Below are 7127 nucleotides of genomic sequence, written 5' to 3' on the forward strand. Positions count from 1 at the left end.
GCTCAGAGCTTCCAGGAAATATTTATGTAATTTATGCGATGTAGTTTTATGTAACCACTTACCCTATCAGTACTATCCTTTTTTTCAACACTCTAGGTCTTACTTCTTGGTCTGAAGGAAAACAGAGGGCCAGGCGCAGTGGCTCATGCCGGTAATCCCAGCACTTTGGGAGGTAGAGGCAGAAGGATGGCCTGAGCCCAGGAGCTTGAGACCAGCCTGAACAACATAGCAAGACCCTCTATTTACAAAACATTTTTTTGAAGTGAACAAACAGGCCTTGCTGTGTTTCCCCGTTCCTTACCATTAGATCACACCGTTTTTGCCCTATCACATTTCTCCACAGTGGTCCACTCTTCACTAAACCTACTATAAACAATGCTCACATTTAACTGCTTCTTTGGGTCTTCATTTCCTTATGAAGCTTCCCATGTCATGTAAAATTTAAATAAGTTTGTTAATCCATCTTTTGTGCTAAGAATCAGAAAGAGTAGCACTCTACTCCCCTACACAATTCTATGGGACAGATATTGGCATGTCCATTTTAACAGATGAAACTCAGAGAGTGAATGATCTACCCAAAGCTCAGAAATGGTAATTGGCCAAGTAAAACTCAGTCCTTTTGTAGTTCGGGAGCATGATGATTTGGTGTTTATGCCTAAGTGTGCTATGTGCCTCCCTCTGAACCTTGTTACAGCATTGGCACATTAGCCATCTAACCTGAACAACAACAACAACAACAAAACTCAGTCCTAGTTCTTCTGATCATAAGTTTAGTGCCCTTGTCACCTCAACACAATCACCTTCCCCAAGAGAAAGAAGCTTCTGTATTCCCTTCCATATTGGGAAGGCACTGTTAAAGTTGAGTGAACTTTATCTTGTATTATGCCAGCCATCTGCTCTATGATTATGATTTTAGTATAAACCTTAAGGCTTTACCACCGAAAATCACAATTAACTTTTTCTGCTCACCTTTTTTTTTCTTTTTCTTTTTTCCGAGATGGAGCCTTGCTCTGTCGCCCAGGCTTGAGTGCAGTGGTGTGATCTCAGCTCACTGCAACCTCTGCCTCCCGGGTTCAAGTGATTCTCCCGCCTCAGCCTCCTGAGTAGCTGGGATTACAGGCATGCACCACCACTTCTGGCTAATGTTTGTATTCTTAATAGACACGGGGTTTCACCATGTTGGCCAGGCTGGTCTTGAACTCTTGACCTCGTGATCTGCCCGCCACAGCCTCCCAAAGTGCTGGGATTATAGGCATGAACCACCACCCCCGGCCCTTTTCTGCTCATCTTTACCAAAATATTGAAATGTGTTTCCAAGGCCGGGTGTGGTGGCTCCCATCTGTAATCCCAGCACTTTGGGAGGCCAAGGCAGGCAGATTGCTTGAGCTCATGAGTTCAAGACCAGCCTGGGCAATATGGTGAAATCCCATCTCTACAGAAAAATGCAAAAATTAGCCAGGCGTGGTGATGCACGCCTGTGGTCCCAGCTACTCAAAAGGCTGAGGCATGAGAATCACTTGAACCCAGGAGGTGCAGTGAGCAAGATCATGCCACTGCACTCCAGCGACAAGAATGAGACTCTGTCTCAAATAAAAAAAAAAAAAAAAAGAAAAGAAAAGAAGCCAGATGCAAAAGAGTACATAATGTATGATTTCATTTTTATAAAATATAAAAACATGCAAGAGAACTTTATTAAAATCACAAGGGCACAGGTGGGTTTCTGGGTTTCTGGTGATATTCTATTTCTTAATCTGTGTACTGGTTACAGGGGTGTGACCAGTTTTTGAAAATTCATTGAATTAGACACTTGCAATTTGTGCACTTTTCTGTATATATGTAATATTTTAATAAACAGGGTTTTTAAGAGTAGCATAAGTTGCTTGAAAAAAATTTCCAGGACAGATGCCTTGAATTTACATTTTCTCCTACGCGCTGCAGTCAGCTAGAGTGAAGTGTGAAAGGCTCACTCTTGACATTCGGGCCCTTCATTCCTCCTTTATTCATCCATTTAACCCATATTTATTGAAGAATGGTGTCAAGCACTCGGAGGCAGAGTCCCTGCCCTCATGCAGACTACAGCCTATGTAGAGAGGGAGGAGACAGATGTCAATCAAATAGTCATACAAACACACATATCAGAGATGGTGAGAGAAAGGGGGGATGCTGAGAGGCCTCTCTCAGACCTAAAGGGTGAGTAGGCTCTGGCAGAAGAGGATATTAGAAAGGGAACCGTGGTCAGGTGGCTTTTACACGTTAGGCTTAACTAATCCAGTAGAGGGCGACCACAGACAGGCATTTCTGGCAATTCCTACCGCATCAGGAAGGCTGAAGGATGAAGGTTTGCTTATCATCATCTCTCATTGAGTGTTGAAGGAGCACAAATTACTCACCAGAAACTAAGAATCCAAGTGTAAATTTACAAACGTCAATGTTGCTGTCTAGCATTGCCCAACAGTTTGATGCAGATTCCTACCAAATGCCTAGTGACCTTAATAAAAAAAAAAGAAAAAATGTTAATAAGGCACGATTAAAGGAATCAAAATAAAAGCCCTTTTCTTGATTTGCACACATCCTCAAAGAGCTGCCTCAAGCACAGATACATACACATGTGACTTTTTCTTATTTATTAGTACCCCCCTCCATGCCACGCAAATACACAAGAGGCTCATATCTGCTGTACCCCACATCCCCTACAGAAAGCATTCTACTGTGGATCTGCTTCGTGGATTATTGGTTTTATTCAGGCAGCTGATGAACAAATATAATTTTATATGTTGCCTATAGACATAAGGCAAAACAATCAATAATTTCCCACATCCCATTAAATGATCAGGGATGTAATCAGGATTAAAAACCAAGATATTTCCAGTGTACTTAAGGATAGATTTCTTTAACATCTAGTATATGTCAGCACTAGCAAGAATCTAAGGCATGTCATGTCCTTCCTTTAAAATTAATTCCCACTGCAGGCTGGATGCAGTGGCTCATACCTGTAATCCCAGCACTTTGGGAGGCCAAGGTGGATAGATCACCTGAGGTCAGGAGTTTGAGACCAGGCTGGCCATTATGATGAAACCTCGTCTATACTAAAAATACAAAAATTAGCCAGGCATGGTGGCTCACACCTGTAATCCCAACTATGCAGGAGGCTGAGGCATGAGAATCACTTGAACCCAAGAGGCAGAGGTTGCAGTAAGCTGAGATTGTGCCACCGCACTCCAGCCTGGGTGACAGAGCAAGACTCTGCTTAAAAAAAAAATCCCAGTGTGATTAAAATTTTTCAGTTTTTTAAAAAATGAAAGCAATTCTCTGACAGGTAAAGGACTGTGTGGTCTAGCCATTACCCATCTCCCAGACTAATCTCCTTTCCTCCTCATTATGTTTCAGGCTTTCTTGTTTCCACGAAATCGTCATTTTCCATTTGCTGTTTCCCTTGCCTGAAACATTCTGCTCCCATCATCTAACCAGAGGCTTCTTGTCATTCAAGTTCCAAATTGTTACTTCCTAGGAAAAGATCTCTTTGACCACTCATTCCTGTCTGCCCTTCCCAACATGCAAAACAGAACCCTGATCTGTGGCTGGAAATGTTTTGGGTTTTTTTTGTTTGTTTGACAGAGACAGAGTCTCCCTCTGTTGCCCAGGCTAGAGTGCAGTGGCATGATCTCAGCTCACTGCAACCTCTGCCTTCCGAGTTCAAGCAGTTTTCCTGCCTCAACCGCCCAGGTAGCTGGGATTACAGGCATGCACCACCATACCCAGCTAATTTTTGTATTTTGGTAGAAATGGGGCTTCACCATGTTGGCCAGTTTGATCTCGAACTCCTGGCCTCAGGTGATCCATCTGCCTTGGCCTTCCAAAGTGCTGGGATTACAGGTGTGAGCCCCCATGCCCAACCTAGCTGGAAACTTTCCTGTATATTAGTCTATATTTCTCAGCCTCACTAGCAGCAGGATGTGGTCATGTTTCTGGCTAATGGGATATAAGTGGATATGTTCAGTGGGACTTCCTAGAAGCTTCCTTAAAGGGAAGCAGACAGGCCAGAGGAGATGCTTTATGCCTAGAATCCCAGCACTTTGGGAGGCCGAGGTGGGAGGATCACTTGAGGCCATGAGTTTGAGACCAGCCTGGGCAACATAGTAAGACCCCATCTTTACAAATTATAAACTTTTTTTTTTTTTTTTTTTTTTTTTTTGAGACAGAGTCTTGCTCTGTCGCCCAGGCTGGAGTGCAGTGGAGCGATCTTGGCTCACTGCAAGCCCCGCCTCCTGGGTTCACGCCGTTCTCCTGCCTCAGCCTCCTGAGGAGCTGGGACTACAGGTGCCTGCCACCATGCCCGGCTAATTTTCTTTTGTATTTGTAGTAGAGACGGGGTTTCACCGTGTTAGCCAGGATGTCTCGATCTCCTAACCTCATGATCCGCCCACCTCAGTCTCCCAAAGTGCTGGGATTACAAGCGTGAGCCACCATGCCGAGCCTGTTTTTTAATTTTGTTTTCTTTTGTTTTGTTTTGTTTTTTAAATTAGCCAAGTGTAGTGGTTCATGTGTAGTGCCAGCTACTCGGGAGGCCGAGGTTGGAGGATGGCTTGAGCCCAGGAGTTCAAGGATACAGTGAGTGAGCTATGATTGCCTCACTGCTCTCAAGCCTGGGCAACAGAGTGAGAATTCATCTCAAAAAAAAAAAAAAAAAAAGTGGAAAGTAAAAAAGGGAAGCAAACAGCTCTTCTTCCTATTTTCCCCTCTCCTGCTATCTGGAATGCAGGTGTGATCACTGGAGCTCCTGAAAACACCTTGGATGCTGAGATGGCAGTGAGGACGGGAGGAAAGAACGGGTTGGGGCCTGACTAATGGCACTGTGGGATGAGGGTAGAGTGTGCAATACCAGCCTCTAGATAACTTTGATGTGAGAAAAACAAACAAGTTTCTATCTAATTTGAGACACTGTTATTTGCAGCTTGACTGTTACATGCCGCCAAACCTCAGTACTAACTAAAAATATCACAGCCATCCCCAGACACATCACCTTATTTCATCAGTGTCATTTCCCTATTGGAAATACCCGGATCACTGTGTTTATCTGAGAGTAGGGATCTGGTCTGTCTTGTTCATTGCTGTGTCCCCAGCACCTGCTGCGGTGTGATGTGTCCATGCCTTCCCAGAATTTTTTGGGGAATTGATATTTTCCTGAATCCCAGGAAAAAATCAGTTTAAAATGCAGGGGAAAGTTTTCTAATTCTTCCTGCAAGAAATAAATTGTCATGATCTTCATGGAAATGTTACTGGTGAGGAATTCCATCAATATCAACAGCTAGTGGTGATGCAGCAGTAATGAAAAAATTTGGACAGTTTTCAGCAAGTGTGTTCCTTCTCCTTGCTGTAACAAAAGTGTTTTACTCAAAAACTGGAAGATACAGCATCAGAAACAACTGGCTGAGGTGGTGAACACAGTGTAGTCTGTCTATGAGACAGATGAAAGCAATTACTCTGATTCAGATTATGTGGCTGGAGCCAGTCAGTATAATCTACAAGGTCGTGTTTTTCTGGCAATTTTTAGAAAAAGAAAAGTGGTAAAACTGTTTACATTTTCTCCAATAAGAAATTCTCTTTTGCATAAAGAATGAGAAAAAAAAACACACAGGCCAGGCACAACAGCTCACACCTGTAATCCCAGCACTTTGGGAAGCCAAGATGGAAGGATAACTTGAGCTCAGAAGTTTGAGACCAGCCTGGGCAGCATAGTGAGCCCCTGTCTCTACGAAAAATAAAAAACAGCTGAATGTAGTGGCGCACACCTGTAATCCCAGCTACTCAAGAGGCTGAGCCAGAAGGATCCCTTGAGCCCAGGTGTTCAAGCTTGCAGGGAGCTATGATTATGCCACTGCACTTCAGCCTGGGACCTTGTCTTAAAAAAAGAAGAAAGGGGGCCAGGCACAGTGGCTCATGCCTGTAATCCCAGCACTTTGGGAGGCCGAGGCGGGCAGATTACCTGAGGTCTGGAGTTCGAGACCAGCCTGACCAACATGGTGAAACCCCGTTTCTACTAAAAATACAAAAGTTAGCCCGGCATGGTGGTGGATGCCTGTAATCCCAGCTATTCGGGAGGCTGAGGCAGGAGAATCGCTTGAGCCCGGGAGGCGGCAGTTGCAGTGAGCTGAGATCACTGCATTGCACTCCAGCCTGGGTGACAAGAATGAGACTCTGTCTCAAAAAAAAGGGGGGAAGGGAGGAAGTGGGGGGCGGAGGGGAGGAAGAAAGGAGAGAGAAAATGGAATATTGTAAAATTGTGAGAGAGACAATAACTTGCTTAAAACTTGTTTGATTAGTAGTTGAAGCATTAAGTAATCATGACGCAAATCTTCTAATCGAAAACAGAATTGTGCTTTGAGTAGCATGCTTTTAAAAGAAATTAGAATCAAATTACTTAATGCAGAAAAAAGATCTCATCTCTCATTAAATATTTCAGCAGTTAGTAGTTTATATGAGGTTAACAAATCTTTTTGCTTCAGGAAACAAAAATGAAATGGCTTAATTAGCAAAATCATTAAGGAAAGACTTTTGTGGAGGAAAATATGCTTTATCAGAAGCAATGCAAAGAAGAGTGAATATTGTTGGGAACTACTCCATCACGGAGTCAGAAACATCTAAAATCTGAATTAGCGAAGATAATATACACTTCAAGGAAACAATCAAAACCAGTGAAAGAAGACAATATTTTCATCATTAAGAAAAGTGAATGAGTTTATAATAACCAACACGTACCCTAACGCCCAATTCAAAGATGCTTGTAGACACATTCTTAGTAATAATAAACTAACATTAACATAGAATGAAAGAAACATTCTGCACCCGGAATATTTGTCAGGAAACAAGGACCAAGACATTCAGGGCAATTCGTGCTTTATGTGTTTTTCCGTTTCATTTTTGAGAATAACTTTTGGCCGGGCGCGATGGCCCACGCCTGTAACCCCAGCACTTTGAGAGGCCGAGGCGGGCAGATCACGAGGTCAGGAGTTTGAGACCAGCCTGGCCAACACGGTGAAACCCTGTCTCTACTAAAAATACAAAAATTAGCCAGTGCAGTGGCGTGAGCCTGTAATCTCAGCTATTCGAGAGGCTGAGGTAGGAGAATT

The 7127-nt window shown here is 43.4% G+C and overlaps 1 non-coding gene across 1 annotated transcript; it reads left to right on the top strand.

Annotated features, from left to right (window-relative positions):
* The first annotated feature begins 613 nt into the window (after positions 1–613).
* LOC126933308 (small nucleolar RNA U13) lies at positions 614–718 on the top strand. Its single transcript, XR_007718544.1, has one exon. It is a non-coding gene; the product is annotated as a small nucleolar RNA U13 (small nucleolar RNA).
* The last annotated feature ends 6409 nt before the right edge of the window (positions 719–7127 follow it).

Source organism: Macaca thibetana, chromosome 12, assembly GCF_024542745.1.
Source record: "Macaca thibetana thibetana isolate TM-01 chromosome 12, ASM2454274v1, whole genome shotgun sequence".
Classification (NCBI taxonomy): Eukaryota; Metazoa; Chordata; class Mammalia; order Primates; family Cercopithecidae; genus Macaca; species Macaca thibetana.